General features: G+C 35.1%; 1 long non-coding RNA gene across 1 annotated transcript; it reads right to left on the bottom strand.

Moving 5' to 3' along the window:
* Positions 1–2,659: 2,659 nt before the first annotated feature.
* On the bottom strand, positions 2,660–7,797 carry LOC103792022 (uncharacterized). The gene is made up of 3 exons (XR_618627.5): positions 7,664–7,797; positions 5,903–6,085; positions 2,660–2,783 (listed from the first exon to the last, which is right to left on the bottom strand). It is a non-coding gene; the product is annotated as an uncharacterized LOC103792022 (long non-coding RNA).
* Positions 7,798–21,758: the final 13,961 nt, after the last annotated feature.

The raw sequence follows: 21,758 nt of genomic DNA, 5'->3' as shown, positions 1-21,758 counted from the left end.
TGAACATCTCATCTTTTGTACAAATACTTACAACACATAGAAAACTTCTAAACTACTTCTCTTTTTACATTACCTATCATTGGTATGCAGTTTCTCAAACTGCAACTGAATCCAGGTCTTTCGTATTTCTTTGCTTTGTATATGTTCTTCTGCCCTACCCTTTTTTTTTTTCAATTCTATAAGTCTAGGTCATCTTTTTGAGATTTTGTTTAATAAACTCTTTAGTGAAGTCTTCTTTGATCACCCTGATATGTCTCATACTCCTCAGAACACTTTAATTTAATGTATATACCTACATTAAATTCATATTATAGCTAGCTCAGTGCCTCATGCCTGTAATCCCAGCATTTTGGGAGGGAGAGGTGGGTGGATCACCTGATGTCAGGAGTGTGAGACCAGCCTGACCAACACAGACAAACTCCGTCTCTACTAAAAATAAAAAAAAAAATTAGCCAGGCATGGTGATGCATGCCTGTAGTCCCAGCTATTCTGGAGGCTGAAGCAGGAGAATTGCTTGAACCCAGGAGGTGAAGGTTGCAGTGAGCTGAGATCGTGCCATGCACTCCAGCCTGGGCAACAAAAGCGAGACTCCATCTCCAAAAAAATAAAATAATAAAATAAAAAATAAAAAAATCTTAAACATGTTGTGATAGATAACTTTCTGTATCAATTTGGCTGAGCCATGCTGCTCAGATATTTGCTCAAATGTTATTCTGAATGTTACTCACGTTAAATGTAAGATTTTCATTTGCGTCAGTGGACTTTGCATAAAGCAGATTGCCTTCCATAATGTAAACAGACTTAACCCAATCAGTTGAAGGCCTGGCTAGAACAAATGATTGACCTCTCCTGAGTAACAGCAAGAGGGAATTCTGCCAACAAAGTGCTTTTGGACTTTATCTGGAACATCAGTTCTTTCTTGGGTCTCCAGGCTGCTGGCCCAGCATGCAGATTTTAGACTTGCCAGACTTTACAATCAATGTGAGCCAATTTTTTTAATTTCTTAAAATAAATCTCTCTATCTCTCTCATACATATGTGTGTGTGTGTGAGTGTGTGCACACACGTTTTCTATTAGTCTTGTATCTCTAGAGAGCTCTAATTAATACTTCCACATTTTTTTCATCATTTTCTTTCTTTCTTTTTTTTTTTTTTTTTTTGAGACGAAGCTTCTCTCTTCTTACCCAAGCTGAAGTGCAATGGCACGATCTCGGCTCACCGCAACCTCCGCCTCCTGGGTTCAAGCAATTCTGCTGCCTCAGCCTCCCCAGTAGCTGGGACTACAGGCACGCACCACCATGCCCAGCTAATTTTTTACATTTTTAGTAGAGATGGGTTTTCACCTTGTTGACCAGGATGGTCTCAATCTCTTAACCTCATGATCCACCCGCCTCAGCCTCCCAAAGTGCTGGGATTACAGGCTTGAGCCACCACGCCCAGCCCTATTTTCTTAATAAATACGTTTACCTGATGATAAGAGGGTTAGCACTATTAATTTTTTATTAGTTTGAACCATAGCTCCAAGCTGTTGTGGTGGGACTTGTATCTTTTCTACTGATAATAACTGTGACAGACCAACTAAGAAGGTGGCATTATGAGGCCTGACACATAATGTTTATGCCTGTCCTCTGGAATGTGGGTGGGACGAAGGACTTGCTCCTAACCGACTGAATACAGAAAAGGTGAGAGGATGTGTGTGATTATGTGCATGTGATTATGTTACATAAGCCCATAGTGCCCATCTGTTGGCCTCTCTCTGTCCCTTGCTTGTCTGTGAGAAAGCAAATAGCTACATTGGGGAATCTCACATGGTAAAGAACTACCAATATCCTCTAGGAGGTAAAGGCTGCCCCAGTCAACAGCCAGCAAGAAAACTGAACCTCTCAGTTCTATAACTACCTGGAGCTAAGTGCTGCTAACAACCACCTAAGAGAGGAAGCAGATTTTTACCCAGTTGAACCTCCAGATGAGAATTCAGTACTGGCTGACAATTTGCAACATGGCAGAGGGCCCAGATAAAAAAGCATGCCTGGACTCCAGATCCACAGAAACTGAGAGATAATTAATATATGTCATTTAAGCTGCTAAATTCGTGATAATATTATTGTACAACAACAAATAATCAAATGACATATTTTTGTTATATAACCTCTATAAGAAAGATTATATAACTGTGGACTCATGACATATTTACTTCATTTTACATAATTCAAGTCATGTACATTTCTCAGTGGTCTTAACTTATATTCCTGGGTGATCCTTAAATACTGGATTTCCTCCATGGCCCTTTTCCTAATGTATCTATATCATTATACCTAAAATATAGGATAAGTTGGAGGAGGAGGACAAGGGGGAGGAGGAACAGGAGTGTTAGGTGCTTTGTGTCCTGTGTCAATCTCTATCATGCTACTTGTTAGTTTGTGCTGAGTTTATCAGTTCCTAAATTTTTCCAATAGAATATAACATGGTGGAGACCAGACAAGATATTTTAGCCTTGTTTTTATCCTGAATTACCAAGAATACAGTAGGTTTTTGTTTAATGAATGTAAATTAAATGGAAATATTTAATTCAGTCGAAAACATTCTGTGAAGAATAATTTGCTTACACTTAATGCAGGGAACTAAAATATTTCAAACAAAACAATGGAATTTTACCAAGACTTTGGACACTTGCTCTCCTTTTTATTGTCATAGCAACAATGTACTTCTTAGGGTGTCCTTATAATATCTACCAGTTTTCCATTTTGATGTCTTTAAAACTAGGAAAAAAAGCACACTGATCATCTGTAAAGAAAAGGAAATAAATAAGGTCAGCATTAAATGTAATTTAAAATAATACATGCAATTATTTTTACTGGGTGTTATTACATCTACAAATAGTAAATACTAAATAGCATATATAGTATAATAAATCACATTAGTCTTAAAACACATGAAACAATAAAATCTTATGTTATTAACCACTCAACATGATGATTTTGAGAGTTTGTGACTTTATTTACGTAGGAAGCCATGGTAACTTAGCTACTGGACTTTCTGATAGTATCACAAACTTCAGATTATATGCAAATCTCAAGTATCCTTTTCATAATGTCATGCCTTACTTATTGTGCCAGACCCCTATGGCTGTTCTCTTCAGAAGGATGTGTTCACAAAAACTATGTTAATTAATGTTAATATGTTTATTACATCTAATTTGCTGTGTAACTGATTTAAAAGGACAGTTCTCATTTTAATAACATATAAAATCAGGAAGAAGTAAACTTAGTATAATAAAAAGGCTTATCATTTATTTCAAAATGAGAAAGAAACAGAACTTTGCACATGTAGAGTGAAGGAAGGAGACGGAGGTTTGTTAAGTAAGTGTAAGTACATATACATGTGCTCATATGTATATATTATATGTATATACACACAGACACACATGCACATGCATTTAAGTTGTGTATACATAAGCATATAAATATACACATATATAAGTGCAATATATGGCATATATACACATAAAATAATAAACATGTAAATTAGTAGCATGAGACTAATTAAGCATAATCCACATAATAATTATCCACCTTGAGCCAGGCATGGTGGCTCATGCCTGTAATCCCAGCACTTTGGGAGGCTGAGGTGGGTGGATCACTTGAGGTCAGGAGTTTGCGACCAGTCTGACCAACGTGGTGAAAACCCATCTATACTAAAAATACGAAATAAACTGGGCATGGTGGTGCATGTCTGTAATCCCAGCTACTTGGGAGGCTGAGCCAGGAGAACTGATTGAACCCAGGAGGCAGGGGTTGCAGTGAGCTGAGTTCGCTCCAGCCTGAGTGACAAGAGCAAGACTCCACCTCAAAGAAAAAAAAAATATATCCACCGTGTTCATAGAGCAAATATTTTTTTTTTCTAGTTTGGTACAGAAAAAAGAGAGAAGTTATTGTATACTTATTTTGTTGATATTATAATGACGAGTATGTCCTTTCAATAACTTTGTTTCAGATTTATTACCTAAAAAAACATCGGGGAGAGAGGAGGCAGTTTATGCTAAAAAGCCCAAAGATTATGAAGCCAGGGATAGTGCATTTGACCTTGTGCAGGTTTCACAATTGCTTCATTATATAGAGTATGAACGATGCTGATTATTACCTTGTAGCATTAGTTATTTTAAGGATTAATTGAAAAAATGTTTATATAGTGATCAAAGGATGCTATTCCTTCTGAATTTGAGATTAAGGAACAAAGATGTTAAGAGTTATTTGAGAGTAAGTCATAATCTTCAGTATCTCTGTGGTTTTACTTTAAAGCCAATTTTAATATAGATGGAAAAGAGAGATGACTATGTGATGTGATTTTAAAACTGCCAAAAATTCTTATCCATGGTTTGCAAAAATAGCAATTATAATATGTGAAATTATTATATTACTTAATTTCTTGGTTTCAAGACCATGTAGACACCAATAAACTGATAATTATTTACATTTGTTCATGCCTTAAAATTTACAAGATGTTTTGGGCCACATCAGCACTGAGCTATGAACCCAATGCTTTTAACCCTAATGGGCGTAAGCAGTGGTCTTTTCAGATAGCTATAGCTGACTGAAAATGATATCCAGAAAGATTTTCTTCCATGAAGAATATAAGGCAAATTAAATCAGTTTCTATGATCAAAAATATACCCATGGTGAGTGGACACAAAGAAGACTGTGATGGAAACGTCCCAAGAAAATTTCACATTATGAGTCCAAAGTCTAGAGGGAAATGTGAATTGAAGTGTTGATTATAACCTACTATGTTATCATTAGATTTCCTAGATCTTCGAGGAGACTGAAGGAGAAAAAGTAGCATTAAAAAGTGCCATTAAGGAGCATTTAAAGAGTCTGTGATCTAATCCTATTCCAATTCATGTCTCTCTTGTCTGGCTTGCATTTTGTAATTTAATTATTAATTCCATCATTCATTCAATCAGTATTTACTATGTTTCAGAAACTGTTCTATGTACTTGGGATTCAGCGGTAACCAAAACGATGAGTCCTACTCCCCATGAAAGTAAAATTGTAGTGGGAAATATTAAAAAAGCTGTGGGTGCCCCATAAACCATGTTTTTTTCACTTATGACTCTTCTGTCTATACTACTTACTAATCTTTAATATTTTGTTTAATTCTGACATTTTTCAAAGTCTTCCTGAATCTTCCAGTCTCATCATGGCCTTATATCTTACATGTGTGTATAGGCCTCTACTATTACACCTAAAATATTTCTTTACCTTTGTTAGCATTCTTACTTAAGAACAGGATTGGGTCTGCTTGGTATGCATATCCATTGCAATCCAAGACCTTATACACATGCATAAAAGAGATTTGTTGAATGAAATAATAAACTTAATTTGCAAATATATCCAAGAGTTAACTTTACTTTTTCAGCATATTCATCTGCTTTGCTAATTGAATTTTGGTAAATATTTCACTCAATTTTTTGGTATGTTAGTCTTCATTGATCAAATGCCTAGACATCTACCAAATTTCTACATCGGCCCGAAACCCTTTAGACTTATTCTTTCCTGTTTGTAAAGACCCTTAAAATAGGCAAAGACATATATAAAACAATCATGTTAAGAGAAACACAAGAAACCATAATATTCACAATTAACATAAGTAGCACTAAATAACTATTCTATCTATACCTTTCAATTCCGTGTTGTGATAGTAAGACAAACTGTTTGTGAATTAAATATACTTACATGTATGTACATACACATTATACACACACATGCAAATTATATATGCATACAGATGGACACACACAGAACTAATGACTGACATTTTTACTACCATTTTCAAAAACTTTGATCAGAACATTAGCTCAAAGGTAATAAAGAACAAATTTCAAACCCATTAGGGAGAAAAATTACCTATGGAACTGGAGTAGATCTGATATATCCAATAAAATTGGGGATAGCAACTTGAATTATGATCCGGAAGACTGACAGAGTGATTGATAGATTTCTATAAACCCATGGGTCTCGGAGAGGATTTCTTTCCTCTCTGTCTGGAGTCACAGCAACTGGCATCGTTCTTTAATCTGCAGCTGAAGCCTATGAGAATATATAATGAATTAACATAGACTTTCTTTCCTTTTCTGTCAGTTTTAGGATAATAGGAAAAATACAGTTAGACATATACATTAGGCTGCCAACTTGTATTTAGTAATTATTCCTTTCATAATTGTTATTTTTTTACTTATTTGCTATTACTTCTCATCAGCTTAGTGAATTTTCTTGTATTATGCTAATGAGCACCATTTAAATAATTGCTCAGGGAACCTGTTATTCTTCACCCTTCTCTTCATAGTTCTTGTTTTATGAACAAATAGTCCTTTCCTCTTACGAACAGCATACATGGATTGACTTTGCTGTTCTGTGACTTACCAGTTGGGTGAACTTGGCCAAGTTATTTACCTCTCTGCCTTTTCTCACTTCTGAAATAAATACCTCCCCGTATTGTTATGAAGATGGATTAATACTGCATGCCAAGAAGCAGAAACTTTCTAGTCATCATTAAGTGTCAGTTTTTTTTCCAGTCCATGAGTATTGCTCTTTAAGTGACTGTGTTCTCATATTATTTATTTTATTGTAACAACAAGCGAACAGGAAAACAAAGCATATATTTAAATCTTAATTTTACATATGAAGAAATATAGTTACTAGCACAGGTTCACTTAGCTAGAAGGGCCTAGAGATGATAATTTAGATTATAACCTGGGTAATCTGGCTTCTGTAATTCATAGAATTTTAGATTAACACGGAGTAGGAGGTAAAAAGGAAATAAGTTTTGGTGCTTATTACGTGCCAGGTCTGTGCCAAGTACTTAATTTTCATTATTTCATATAATCTCCATCACAGTCCTGAAAGGTGGATACTTACTATTTTAAGAGTTCCTTTAGGCTCATGAAGTTATATAGTTGCCTTTGCTCCACCACCCAATAAGTAGTGAATTTCAGATTAAACTACAGGCAGTAATGACTTTAAAATCTGTAATCTTTCTGTATTATCATGCTGCCTTCCAGGTTTGAAGGACTCTTTCTTCAGGGTAATTTATGCCGATTTTCTCCCATTAGACCAAGTTTGGTCTAAAGAAATTAAGTAGCTTATTCAAGGCAGAGCCAAAACTTGTCTTCTCAAGCTTTTAGTTTCATATAGGTTCATTAGTTATTTTTAACCTTTGACTTATTGTTTTCTTATAATGACATTTACATATTTTAACAATTGTTTCCGTGTCTGTAAATCTCTATTTATTTTTAAGTCTGCATGTCTTTAGATCAGACTTTATGTCAAGAAGAGATCACTAGGTTAACATGCAACTTGGGGTCTTCATCTCCTTATATTGGCTTATATTGTGAAGGATGCTAGTGAATGACTTTAAAGTACTCTGCCAAGTAGTAAGTGACAAAACTGATCATAGTTGCCTATGTCTAACGATGGCCATAACAGTGCCATGCTACTTAAAACTACACATAGAAAGAAATATGATTATTATTTAAAATATCTATATAAATCGTCCTTTTATGAGAGAATCTACATTTGTCACGGTTCATATATTTTTAGTTGTCACAACAAAAGCGTCCCTTTTGTTTTCCTTTTATGCTACTTTTTAAAGTTTGATAAAATCTTTACCTTTTCAGATCATTTATTCTTTGGACTGACTGCCTTAGGAATTCTGTATTTCTTCAAAATGATGGCCCTCTTCTCAGATGTATGAAGCATAGTTATCATAATGACTGACTTTTAACACAGATGACATCATTTGAACATCATAATGGAACTGAGAATTCTTAGTTCTGTCAAATATAAAAGAGATGTTAGAAAGTCACAATTTGTAGCAGACCCAAATGGATAAAACCAAACACACTAAAAACCTTATAACTGGGAAAAGGATGTCTTCAAACAATGGAAGAACCGTCTGCTGGTGAGTGTGGAAAGTACCAGCACTGCTAACTTTACATAGGCAGCCACACAGGGCCTACCTCACCATTCCTGCTACAACGGCGATTCTTGTAGCATGCTTACCCCGTTCTACCATTCAGTTTCAAGATCTATAACTCATCCTCCCATAAACTCTACTAGATAAAGTGAGGGATCTCACTCAATGTTACATATAAAGTTAATGATAAAATATAAACCAAAATGGTGAGGATTCAGTAAATGCTTCCCTCTGTCTTCTATAAATATTATTACAGTAAATTTTTCAACATTTCAATACACAGAGAGTCAGGACAAGCATTGTTATGTAGAATAGGGTCCTGTTCCCTGCATATGTTAAATCCATACTGACACAATCTATGCATAGTCACTGTATTCATACACAGGTATTACAAGTATTAATGTAAAAATCTATATATTATTTCATGTCAGTGCTATGATTACTGCTTTCAACATATATTTAAGTTTTTTCTAAGAAATTTGTATTTTAATTTAATATTAAATATAATTTAATAAATTATTTTTTATCATGAATAAATTTGGATAATCTGTTTTATTTTCAAGTATGATCTTTAATTCACTTATTTGAACAAAGGTTTATTTGTGTCAAAACTTTTTATTTATGCGGCTATTTTCAAGTTTTAAATTAATTTCACATTTTCCCAGTTGAGCTTTACAATATATCAATAGAAAGGAAAGTTAGTATTAGTCTCAGTATTTCTATTGCACAGAAAAGGAGAAGGAGATTAAAATTAGTATGAACAAATGTGTGTACTGATTCTAAGGTAGGAAACAGTTATTTTTGCAACAAAATAAATTTGCCAAATATTTATGTTCAGGTAATTCCACAAGGAATTTTTGTGTATAAACATTTATGATTAATTACTATATCATTGAGTGTGAGTCAGACAAGCAAATTTTGGATCTTTCCAGAGGCATTTTTCTAAATGGATATGCAGTATTATTATTGTGGAAATCAGCAATATTTTTTTTCCCCTGTAGTATCAGTCTTCCTCTTTCAGTTTTTTTGTGCTCTTAAGATAACACAGCATCCCTCTTGAGTAAGGATGCAGTCATTGCATATTCCGTGGAGAAGATGTCAACTGTGGACAAATGAAAACTACTGCTGTGTTTTATCTGGCTTCTTAGAGATAAGCACTCTAAGGTCAAGATTAATTTTTATAGTCCTGCACTCTTTATTAATTGCTTTAAATTATGATAAGAGGTCAAAACACAAGGGTCCTTCTAATTTATTTCATAATGATTAGATGTGTATATGTCTGTGTGTATGTGTGCACATGAAATATGTCTGAGAGGAAAAAGGCAAACATATGTATAATGTGTAATGAATTTAGAGACAAGATATGTAAGAGGAGACATGATGCTGACAGCCAGAGAAGTACTGCAGTATGTGTGTGGCTCTACTGGAGGCTGTCCATCAGTTTGAAGAGGAAAAGTCCATGAAACTATTTTGTTCATGGCCTTAAACAAATCTGCAACGCAAGATTAATTTTGATTTGCATAAAGTTCCCATTGCTCATACAATTACTGATTATTTTTTCCTCTAAAGTTCTACATGTCCTTTTAAGGAGCATATTGGCTTGTCTGCAAATATTTAACTAATAGAATATAGTTTGTCTCAACCTAATATATCTCATGCCATTTTTATGCTACTTTATTAAATTTATAATTTTGTTTTCATGCTTGGGCTACATTATATCCCCAATCTTCAAAAGTGAACTCACAACTAAAATGGGGTTTATGGAAGCATAAAAAATGATGAAAAGAGTAACATAAATAGTACAACCCAAAATAACATCATAAACAAAGAGTGAACTGGTCTCCAGTGGGGAAGATGAGATGTAAGTCTGTGTATGCAGAGAAAAATAAACCTGCAAGTGTCATGATTTCACAGATGTGGCAGGAAAGGAGAAGTGCAACTAGAAAGTATATTTACAAATATCTAAAATTTGAATGATATTTGACTGAAAACTCACTTACCACTATTCCCCAGTTCATTTTCAGTTATAAAGCCTTGCCAAACAGGGGAATAAACATCTGTCAGAACTATTACTTGAAGTATAGATTAGGGTGTTTCTTCTGCTTCCTTGTGAAGTCTCTGGCTTGTACTTTGAGCATTGTTCCCACTCCTGGACCACACGAGTAAGGGTAATCATCCACTTCAGAATCATGAACAAAAAAATCTAAGATCATTCTGGAAGGGAAGAAAATAAAAAAGATAAAAGGGAAGGAATGTTGAGGTAGATGAGAGAAGGGATGGAGAGAACAGAGAAGGAAAAGAGAAAAAAAGGAGGAAGGGAACGAGGGGCTCAAAAGCCCCTGATTTTGTCTGAAGGGTACAGAGTAAGAAAAAAATACTTTTGCTTTTAGGCACCAACAGCCTACATCAATCGGGATCAACTATTGAGCTTTGTTTTTAGGCCCCATTGTGAAGCCCAGCAACATATTAACTACAGCCCTTGAATTTGGACACCTGGTTGCAGTAAAACTGCTCTGTAACCTAGGCATTCTGCTTTAGTTTAGCCCATGCCCTAGTCACTCATCATTTTACAATCTGGGGCACTTGTACACCCCTACAAGAGAGGAGAACATAGATACCATGTCGTTCTGGTGGGGTGGTGGTGATAGTGGTGGATGCTTTCTCATTGCAGGAATGGAGGTGAGGAGAACTGGAAAGACACAGTTGGAAACTCTTTGACCTGGGGCATCTATGAACATAGGATCTCCATTTTAAAGCCATAGGTATTTTTTATTCTGATACACTAAGAAAGGTTTTTTTTTTTTTTTTAAATAACATGCATAAAATAATTTTCTTTCACTAATTGATTATTTTTGTTTCTTTCATTACTTGATTAATTTTGTTTCCAGTGGTATAGAAGAGAACAAAGTAGAAGCACTCACAGTTTCATTCTATAGCAAAAACTACTGATGAAAATATAAAACTAACTGCAATATTCATAATAAATATTATACTTAAAGAGAAAGCAGAAGAAGCTATTGCTGAAAATATTTTATCAAATGATATTCTAATATGATGCATCATACTAATTACATATTAAAGGAAGAAGAATAGTTACTATGTTGTAGGTGCCTGCAGATATTTTGCCTGACAGTTGAATGAAATCAATATGGAAACTGAATCAACTCTCAGCTTATACACAGTGCACATATGAGAGCATCACAGTTGATGACTTTTTGTTCTGCTTATCAATGAGGAATTTGTACTATAGAAAAGAGATTTTTAAAATTTATTTACCATTTATTTTATAGTCTTGAAAAATGAATTAGGAGGAAGGGAAGGGATTGTTGTGGGAATGGAGTTGACAGCACTTTAATGCTAATTTACATTTTATTTTATTCATAGTGAATATTTTGTGGACATTTATATGCTTTCTGACTTTAACTTTGTGTATCAAGAAATAGTAAAAATGTTGATTCAGTCCCATTGCAGCTACTAAATCTGTCACTTGCTAAAAAGTGGGCAGTGAGTTCAAAAATTTGCTTTGCCAGGTTAGTAGATCCCCTCTGTCTTGGGCAAGTACCTGTATGACTATTTGGAAATTCTTGTTGATATTAAGAGACTATATCCAATCTTGTTCCTTAAGAACATTCACATATTTCAAGTAATCTCCTCAATAGCATAACAACTGTGTAGATTACATATGTTAAATTACTTAAGCCTAACTTTCAGGGATAAAATAAATTATTCACTGCTGAGGATTAGATAAGATTTCTTAAATAGATCGTGTAGCAAATTCTTTACCTTTGATGCTCAGATTAATTTTCTACCAGTTGGTTATACTTTTTAGTTGTTGAAGAAATACATCAATGAAATAATGCGAAGTAAAGAAAAAATCACAATAAAACACATTGGAAAATATGCAAAAATTCTAGAAATTATTAATCTGACACAAAATGGATTAGAAATTCACTTATTGTTCTTAAAAGCTACAGGATTTATACCTATTTCTCTCTTATCTTCAAAACTTATTTAGAAAATGAGTCAGGTGCAGTGGCTCATGCCTGTAATCCCAGCAATTTGGGAGGTGGAGGCTGGCGGATCATTTGAGGTCAGGAGTTCAAGACCAGTCTGGCCAATATGGAAAAAACCTGTCTACTACCAAGAAAGAAAAAAATTAGCCTAGTGTGGTGGCATGCATCTGTAGTCCCAGCTACCCAGAATCTGAGGCAGAATCACTTGAACCAGGGAGGCAGAGGTTACAGTGAGCTGAAGTTGCACCACTGCACTCTAGCCTGGGCAACAGAGTGAGATCCTGTTTTAAAAAAAAGTTATTTAGAAAATGAATTATTTTTAAAATGAATACATCTCTTGGTTAATTTTATTTAGTCAATTATTGGGTATGGGGGTACTTTTAATGTCCAAACTTAAGACTGACATCATATCCATTAATTTCCTGTTTTATTTAAGTCTGCACTTCTGAATAGAGCTGAATAGCAGGGTGGAGGAGCAATTGAATAACAGGAAATCCTTACTTCCAAATCCAGCCATTGTTGCAATAGGTGACAAAGTTATATGTAGCATTAACAACTGCCTTTGAACCAAACCCCAGGACTTCGGAATTCCATTGTTCACTAGAAGTCCAATGCGCTATCCATTGTGCCACAGAGCCACCCAGGACTTCTGAAGTCATACTGAGTGCTATTCAATTTGTTGCTTGTGTGATAGCAGATAAATAAAGAAAGTGATTAAGAGCTACTGCATACAAGCACGTGATCAGTGGACTGATCTAATTGAACAACTTAGGCCAGTTTTGGTGTATAGTCTACTCTCCATATCTGTGGGTTCTATATCCATGGATTCAACCAACATATTTAGAAAAGAAATTGCATCTGTACTGTACATGAACAGACTTTCTTTTTCTTGTGATTCTTCCCCATACAAAACAGGGTAACAACAATTTACATAGCATTTACATGGTATTAGGTAATTTAAGAAACCTAGACATAATTATATAGGAGGATTTGCATAGATTATATGCAAACATGATGCCATTTTATTTCAGAAACCTGAACATCTGCAGATTTTGGTATTGAAAGGAGGTGCTGGAACTAATTGCACAAGGATAATGAGGAACAACTATACTTCATCTTGTGGGGTAAAAATTTGTGTGCAGTAGGATCACAATACAACACATATTTTAGTTTGTAAAGTATGACTATAATTCAAAAAATACAAAAAAAAAGTATCATGTGTTTATCTTTTATACTTTACAATTTCTACATCATTTAATGTTTTAGTTACACCTGGTTATAAATTAACAGTTTAACAATATTAGTTAAAAATAAGGAAGTGGCATTTGTATTATGTATTTTGAGTTTTAATTTATGGATAATTAAACATTCTTCTCTGAACTACTTTTTCAAGAAAAGTTTAAATTCTTCTAAATACTTCAGAATGGCAGTTGTTTTTGATCTGAGCGTAGGTAAACTTGATTTAAAAGGACAATTGGCAATGGGAGGAGGGGAGTATTGCAATAGGGTAAAGGAGACTTGCAAAAGGAGAACTCTGACCATAAAATCTGAGTCTCAAGGGTAGGGAAGAAAGGAATTTTATTTAATTGACTGGAGTAAAAATGGCTAGAGGGACTCAGGTATGAGGGAGTGTGATGAGCAGGTGATATGACTAGACAGTTTATCGGGGAACTTCTTTATTTGGGGCTGATTCTTGGACGCATGGCTTAGGAGAGTCATTCTACATTCTGATGATGGCTTAGGATAGGGTGGGTTGAAGCTCAGGATTCTGAGGAGAGGACAGAAGCTTGACTAAAGTTTTGTCTAGTCCAGTTATCAGGTGTTTTATCCAGATTGGCCAGTGTGTATTTGTTGTTCAGCTAATCAAACATGAGACAAAGAATGGGAATGTGGAAGGTCTCTGTCTAGCTTTGTCATAGTGAATATGAAAAGCAATCATGATTCTTATCTAAGTAATCTGGGAAAGGGTTTTTCTTTGAAGTAAGTCCATTTTTTTTTAGAACAGAAAAGAACAAGGGATTTCTTTAAACTTTGATGTTTTTCAGGAGCACAGGGCTCAAGACTAACACTGCCAGTAGTGAACTAAACAATGTCAGTGGAAGTAACTCTGAAGTCCCAAAGAGTTAGTACTAATTTTACTTAGAAATATAATCCCTTCCAAGGCAGGTGGATCACTTGAGGTCAGGATTGTGAGACCAGACTGACCAACATGGTGAAACCTTATCTCCACTAAAAATACAAAAAAAAAAAATAGCTGGGCACAGTGGCAGGAACCTGATATCTCAGCTACTCAGTAGGCTGAGGTAGGAGAATCACTGGAACCTGGGAGGTGGAGGCTACAGTAAGCCGAGATCACACCATTGCACTCCAGCCTGGGCAACAGAGTAAGACTCAGTCTCAAAAAACGAAAAAAAGAAAAGAAAAGAAATATAATCTCTTGTGTACTGAATTCATTTTTGTAGCCATACTTGATGAAGAGATACTAAAACTGCTGTGCTTATTTGTGGGCTTATAATGTGGCTAATAAAGCCACAAACGATCAAAATTTGAACAGTAATTATAAACAAAAAACTTTAAAACAAAAAAAAGAAAATGAAGGGAAACATATTGAATTAAAGGTTGCTAGAAGCAGGTGCTTAATATTTTCCCTATAAACAATAGTGCTTTGCAGGATTATAATAAACTAGCACTTAGCTAAGACTGAAAATATACAATTGCCATGACATTAGGTTTGCTTGGAAATGTTTAGTGAGTTTGTAGCAGAGAAGGTAGTGAAAATACTACATTCCACTGACACTACATTGACATGTTTCAGAACAGACTAATGACAAAGAGGATCATCTTAGGGTACAGTTATAATGTTTTGCACTGCAACTTGCAAATGGCCGGATGTGGCTAATATGACAATTAATACATATGTGTATATGTGTATACACACACACATATACACACACATATGTGAATATATGTATATATATACATAATATGTATACATATATATTTATATATGATTTGAACATAGTAGCTATGGAAAGGAGGCATATGTTTTTCAGCTTTGGAAAACACAACCCTGAAACATAAAAGTATAAAGAATTACATAGTTTTAAAAATGTGGTTTAGAGCTTAAGATTTTTTGAATGTGTTTTGAGGACAGAGCTATGATATCAGAAAACCTTCTGAAGTTATTATGTAGATTAAAGAGTGAGCTTCTGCCAGAATGTAAATCAACACACTACTTCCTTCAAAGAGAGAGATTTGCTGTGGAAAAAAAAGTGCCTAGTAACTTGGTAACATTTGTTAATTATAGAAAGGCTAAAATGTCAAAGTTGAGTGGTAAAATAGAAAGCTGATCATAATTGACAACATTATTTAGGAATCAAATATTCTGTTCGAAATATTTCAATTACTGAATAAACATTTAGTATTTCTAAAAAATAAAAAAAAATTCATTTAATGCCAACTTTTACAAACTATAAGTTAGACAACTAGTTTTCATATTGAATTTATTGAGCATTAATAATTTTTAAAATTTTTGCTTGTGAAGACGTATACAATGCAGCTTTCAATGGCAGATAAACTCAAAGAGTGAAGACAAGAGTTAAAAGTCTAGATGAATCATCTCTACAGATTCCTTAACATGTTTCATAATTTAATGATTATAAGTTAAGTAGAGAATGTTGATATTACATATATATGAAAATTTATTGATATGGTTTGGATTTGTAATCCTAACTGTTGAAAGAAGAGTCTAGTGGGAGGTGATTAGATCATGGGCCGAATCTCACCTTTGCTGTTCTCATGATAGTGAGGGAGTTATCACCAGATCTAGTTGTTTAAAAGTGTGTAGCATCTCCGCCTACATTCTCTTTCTTCTGCTCCAGCCATGTAAGAAAGTGCCTGCTTGCCCTTCGTCTTTTTCTGCAATTTCAGTTTTCCTGAGGCCTACCTAGCCATGCTTCCTGTACCGCCCGTGAAACCTGAGCCAATTAAAACGTTTTTCTTTATAAATTGCTCAGTCATAGGCATTTCTGAACAATTCAATAATTTTATAGAGACATTTGATTTGAATTTTCCAAGAGAATAAGATTCACATATGGAAAATCTTTGAATGAGGAATTGTTCTCTTTGGTTATGAGATAGTTTAAAGTTAATTATAATTTTATAGGATATGTTATTGAAATTGCTTACTGATAGTGATTGAAGATGAATTTTAAAAACCAACATATGTTGCTTTCTTCTGGATAAAAGTTAAAAATAAATATTCTGAGATGGACTAAAATCACTTTAAATTTAACATTCCATTCAATTCAACAAACGTGTATGAGACTGATTTCTCCACCCATGTTATTAAAACAAAATGTAAATATCATCTAGACATACATTATCTTAGGAAGTAATGCAATCATCAATCTCACATCGATTAGATAAGCTAACAAGCATGAAGCAAGCTCATTTATCACGTTAAATACTTTAAGTAGTGATATGCATGGTATTCATCAAAGAGGCTGTAAAGGAATTTAACATGGATAGTCACCATTTCATTTATAACTTTTCATTCATGTATACTTTGACATGATAGAAAGGTAGGCTGTGTTAGTGATTCTCTACATTACCACTTTTGAATAGTCAATGAACATGTGGAGATGTGTTAATTTTTTTTTGTCTATGTCAGTAGAATTTGGTCTTTTCTTTCATATGTCTATTTTACCCTTACATTATGTATTAAGTTACTGTTATATATTTTGCAAAGCTCTCTAACCATAATACATTATTAATTTAAATATATTAAAAGTGGTCTTCTGTTAAATGTAGTTTAAATGAATGTGGTATTAATGAATATTTAGGACATTTATTGATGATATAACATTTATTGATAAATGATAGAACATTTATAGATATGTTATAGATACAGATAGACTATATATAGAATTTTATATATATATATATACACACACACACATATATTCTACATATGGAAGTGATAGAATAATAAATGATAGAACATTTATTGAATTCTGGACTCTCCCCTTTTACCTGTATTTCCCATCAACTTCTCTGTATTCAAAGCCAATGTCTACTTTTGCAACCTGGGTCACTTTAGCCTCCTCTAACGAACTAAAACATCTTCAACTTAAACTCAGCTCCAACAGCTTGCACATTCTCTTCATAATGTTTAGATATGACATGGTTTTGCGTGACCTTTTTTTTTTTCCAGACACTAGTATCAAAAAGTAGGTATGTATCTGCAGTTTTAAAAGTGACAAAAATTGTCTCTAAACAGGTTTCATAAAGTTTACCTAAAACACTATGTGTATTTTTGTACTTTGAACATATTTTTAAACTTTTAACATATAAAAATGACAGTTATAAAAACTATTTATTTTCTATATGCTAATACACACACACCCACACACACACACACACACACATCCAGTATACCCATAAAAAATAAGAATACAGTCAAGAAAGGTAAATAAATATTAAAGCTATTACAAATAAATACTTTTGATGATCCAAAAAATTATGACATGTTTTATAACAAACTATAAGTATTTTTATAATACTGTAAGTATTACAAGCATATAATACAGGACTACAATAGGCTGAATAATGTGCCCCCAGCCCTGCGAAGATGTCCATATTTGAATCACCAAAACCTGTAAAAAATATTACCTTATATGACACAGTGAACTTTGTAGATGTAATTAAGAATCTTGAGATGGGGCATTTATAATGCATTATATTGTTGGATTCGATGTAATCAACTGGATCCTTATAAAAAGAGGGGATCAGAGTTACTCGTAGGAGATGTGACCATGGAAAGAAGTTGAAATGATGAGAGAAAGAAGCCATTGGTCAAGGACTGCAGGTGGTCTCTAGAAACTGGACAAGGCATGGAAACAGATTGTCCCCTAGGTCCTCCAGCAGTAGACCATCCTGCACACACTGGTATTAGGTCACTGGAACTAATTTTGGACTTCTAATCTCCAGAACTGTGAGATAGTAAATATGTGCTATTTTAAGCTACATGTTATAAATAGGAAATGAATACAGCAACCTAATATTTTCTGGTGAGAGGTTTTCCATGATAATTAATATTTAATCTGAAGCACAAAGGAAAATCAAAAACTAGTCAGGTAAAGAGAAGTAGAAATTTCTGGGTAGGAAGAATGTTGCATATATAAAGAATTTGAGGAAGAAACAGCATAGTGAATGTATTAGTTTCCTATTGCTTCTGTAACAAATTCCACACACCCAGTGACTTGAAACAAAACAAACGTAGTATGTGACACTTTCTGGAGGTCAAAAGTTTCAAGTCAGTATCACCAGACTAAAATCAAGGTGTTAACAAGGCTGTGATTCTTCTGAAGACTCTAGAGGAAAATTTGTTTCTTTGACTTTTGCAGCTTCTAGAGGTTGTACATATTTCTTGTCTTGTGGCCTTTTTGTAACCAGCAATCACATCACCCCAACCTCTCTTTTTCTGATTCTTCTGCCTTCCTCTTTCACTCGTAAGGACTCTTGTGATTATATCAAATCTCTTTACTCATGTTGTCCTAAGACTGACCTTTGACCATGTGCACGCAGACTGCTCTCTACTTGGGGGTTGGCAATGTTAATTACCCACTAATGGTGTTTGCTCAAGACCTTTGTCATTTATTATGTACTAAATAAATGCAAAGTGTCTCCACATATTCAGACTCCACGGATGGATTCCCGTCTCTTCTGGGTCTGTGAGGCATGGGGTCCTGTGGCCGGGCTCACACAGGAGGAACACCTGCGTCTGCATACTTCTGTAATCCATTGCTCAGACAGTCTGTCGGTCAGACTTGGCAGCTGGTGGCCCTGTGTGAAGATTGCTGCAATGGATCACTAATCATGATGGAACCCTTGAAAATCAAGGTGAAGAGACTGCACAGTCAGTAAGTCAGTAAGTCATAGGTGCCCCCTCAGGATTTCCATGCTCCAGGGAATCGTCCAGGCTAGGGTTTCCTCATGGGACAACAGCTATCAGCGCCACAGAAACAGTATATAAAAGTATTGAAACAGCTGCTTAAAGCTAATGGAGCCACGGTTTCACAGGCTCAATTAAGGAACCTAATGCAAACTGTTGTTTCCCACAACCCATGGTTCTTGGAAGTAGATATGCTAGACATAGAACTCTGGGAACAAGTGAGAAGAAATCTTAAACAGCATCATGTGCAAGGGTAATGGGTCCCAGTAACACCTTTAATGTTATGGGCCTTAGTTAGGACTGCTCTGGCCCCGCTATACACAGAAGACCCTAAAAAGGCAAGAGAGATGGAACCGTTATCTTCTTTACTGCCTTCTCCCTCTCCCTCAGCCCAGCAATTACTGGTTAAAAATATTAAAGAGGAAATGAAGATTTTGCCTGAGCCCCCTCTCCCAATAAATTGGAAAAAAGGCAAGGGATACACTACAGCTATGGGACCTCGTCTTAGGCAAGTGGCATTAGAAGAGGAGCTGTTGGCCTACCAGGTAATGCAAAATCAATAGGGCCATCAGGTATATAAACTCATTTATTTTGATGCTTATAAAGAGATGAGAAAAGACAGAGAAAATGGAGCTGCTAGCCCATTTATGAAAGAATTAATTGAGGTGGTAGCAGGCAACTTCCATATGAGCCCATGAGACTGCTCAGTGCTAGCTAAAACAACTTTAGACACAAGTCATTACCTTTTCTGGATAGAAGAATTTGATGAATTATGTGAACGGCAAACACTTTTTCTAACAATTATCACTGTTATTCCTCCCCTACTCCTGATGTGGCTCTCTCAAAATCCTATTTGGGTAAAACAGTGACCTTTAAAGGGAGAGAAGTTACAGTGAGACTGTAAATTAGTTGAGGAGCAATTAAAAGCCAGCCATATAGAACCATCAAATAGTCCTTGGAATTCTTCCATTTTTGTCATTCCCCAAAAGTCTGGCAAATGAAGACTTTTGCATGACTTACAGGATATTGACGCTAATTTGTAGCCTATGGAACCTCTTCAGCAGGAGATCCCCTCCCTTATGCCAATTCCTCAAGATTGGCCTATAATTGTTATTGACCTAAAAGAATGCTTTTATCCTATTTTCCTTGCAGAACAGGACAGAGAAAAATTTGCGTTTACAGTACCAGCTATCAATAATGAAAGTCAGCTCACCAATTTCATTGGAAAATACTTCCTCAAGGAATGCCAAACAGCCCTACCATGTGTCAGTGTTATGTAAATCAGGCTTTGCTCCCTAGTAGAAAAGAATATCCTAATTGCAAGATTGTTCATTTTATAGATAATATTTTATGGGCAGCCCTAATAGAGCCAGTACTTTTAAGTTTATGAGCCTCTGTCCAAAGGAATACACAGTTAAGAGGTTTAATCATAGCACCTGAAAAAGTACAAATATCCTCTACTTGGAAATATCTTTGATACATACTAACTTTCCAATCAGTAAGGCCTCCAAAGTTTACATTAAATACTAGTAACTTGCATACCTAAAATGATTATCAAAAACTACTAGGTGATGTTAACTGGCTTTGCCCCACTTTAGACATAACTACTAATAAGTTGTGAAGCCGGTTTTCTATCTTGAAAAGCAATGATGCCCTGGATTCTCCCAGGTGTTTAACCCCTGCAGCAAAAATGGAAATTGAAGAAATAGAGCAAGCTATCTGTCAAAGGCAACTAGATCACTTAGACACAAGATTTTCAGTTCAGTTGTTTATTTTTCCCACTAACTATTCCCCAATAGGATTAAAAGGACAAATGGCCCCAGGACTGCACTTCCTAAAATAGGATTTTGACTCACATAATGGGACTAAAATACTATCTCCCTATATCCAACCAGTTAGTAAAGTCATCTATACAGGTTGCAGACAATGCAATCAGTTGCTAGGTTATAACCCTGATATAAGAATTCCTTTGAGTAAAAAGCAATTTTAAGCAGTATTGCCCCTATTTCTAGATCTTTGAATAGCACTCTGATTCAATCAGCTTTAGGAAAGCATTTTGCTGAAACTTCTCAAGGCATAAAACACTCAGTTTTATGGAAGGATGTAAATAGTAATGAATGGAATGGTCCAAATGATTTGTTAACATTGAGAAGAGGATATATTTGTGTTCACACCCTCTCAGGCCCCCTTTGGTTTCCAGAACAATGCATCAAACCATACCATGGAATGGCTATGATCCAACCAGAGATGAAGAAAATAACCCTGCAGAACCCACAGGACAATGCAGACAATGTGGCTTCCTCAGACAACACAAGCCCTGGACATTACCTGGGGTATGCTGAAGAAAGCAATTCAAGGGACTGAGCAAATCCTGCTCCAAACACAAACACCATTAACTATAGATAATCTGTTTCTTTTTTATTTTTTCACTCTGCCTGTAACCTGTACCTTATACACACTATTGAACCCATCTTCTAAATCTAACTTTTTTCCACCTGTTACTTAGGCAGACACTCCCTTCCCAGACTCTAATGACCTGACTGCTTGGCTAGGAGGAGTTACCATGACTCCAGTGGGGTTCCTCAGTAATGTCACACATTGGACTGAGGTGCAAGTAACACTACATGTCACTCCTTGATTGGAAAATAATGTTACTGACTGTACTCATGTTTGTCTTATGTTATTTACCAATTCTAAGATGCAAAGCTAGAAGATGGCTTATAACTGCTGCACCTAACAAATATGTTACTGTGCACATCTGTACTGTTCAATCAACAAAACCTGGTGCATAAAACAGAAAAGGGGGAGATGTAGAAGATC

This window comes from Callithrix jacchus, chromosome 3 (genome assembly GCF_049354715.1).
Source record: "Callithrix jacchus isolate 240 chromosome 3, calJac240_pri, whole genome shotgun sequence".
Classification (NCBI taxonomy): domain Eukaryota; kingdom Metazoa; phylum Chordata; class Mammalia; order Primates; family Cebidae; genus Callithrix; species Callithrix jacchus.
Note: the sequence above shows the minus strand (reverse complement) of the source record. Positions and strands in the feature narration are given on the sequence as shown.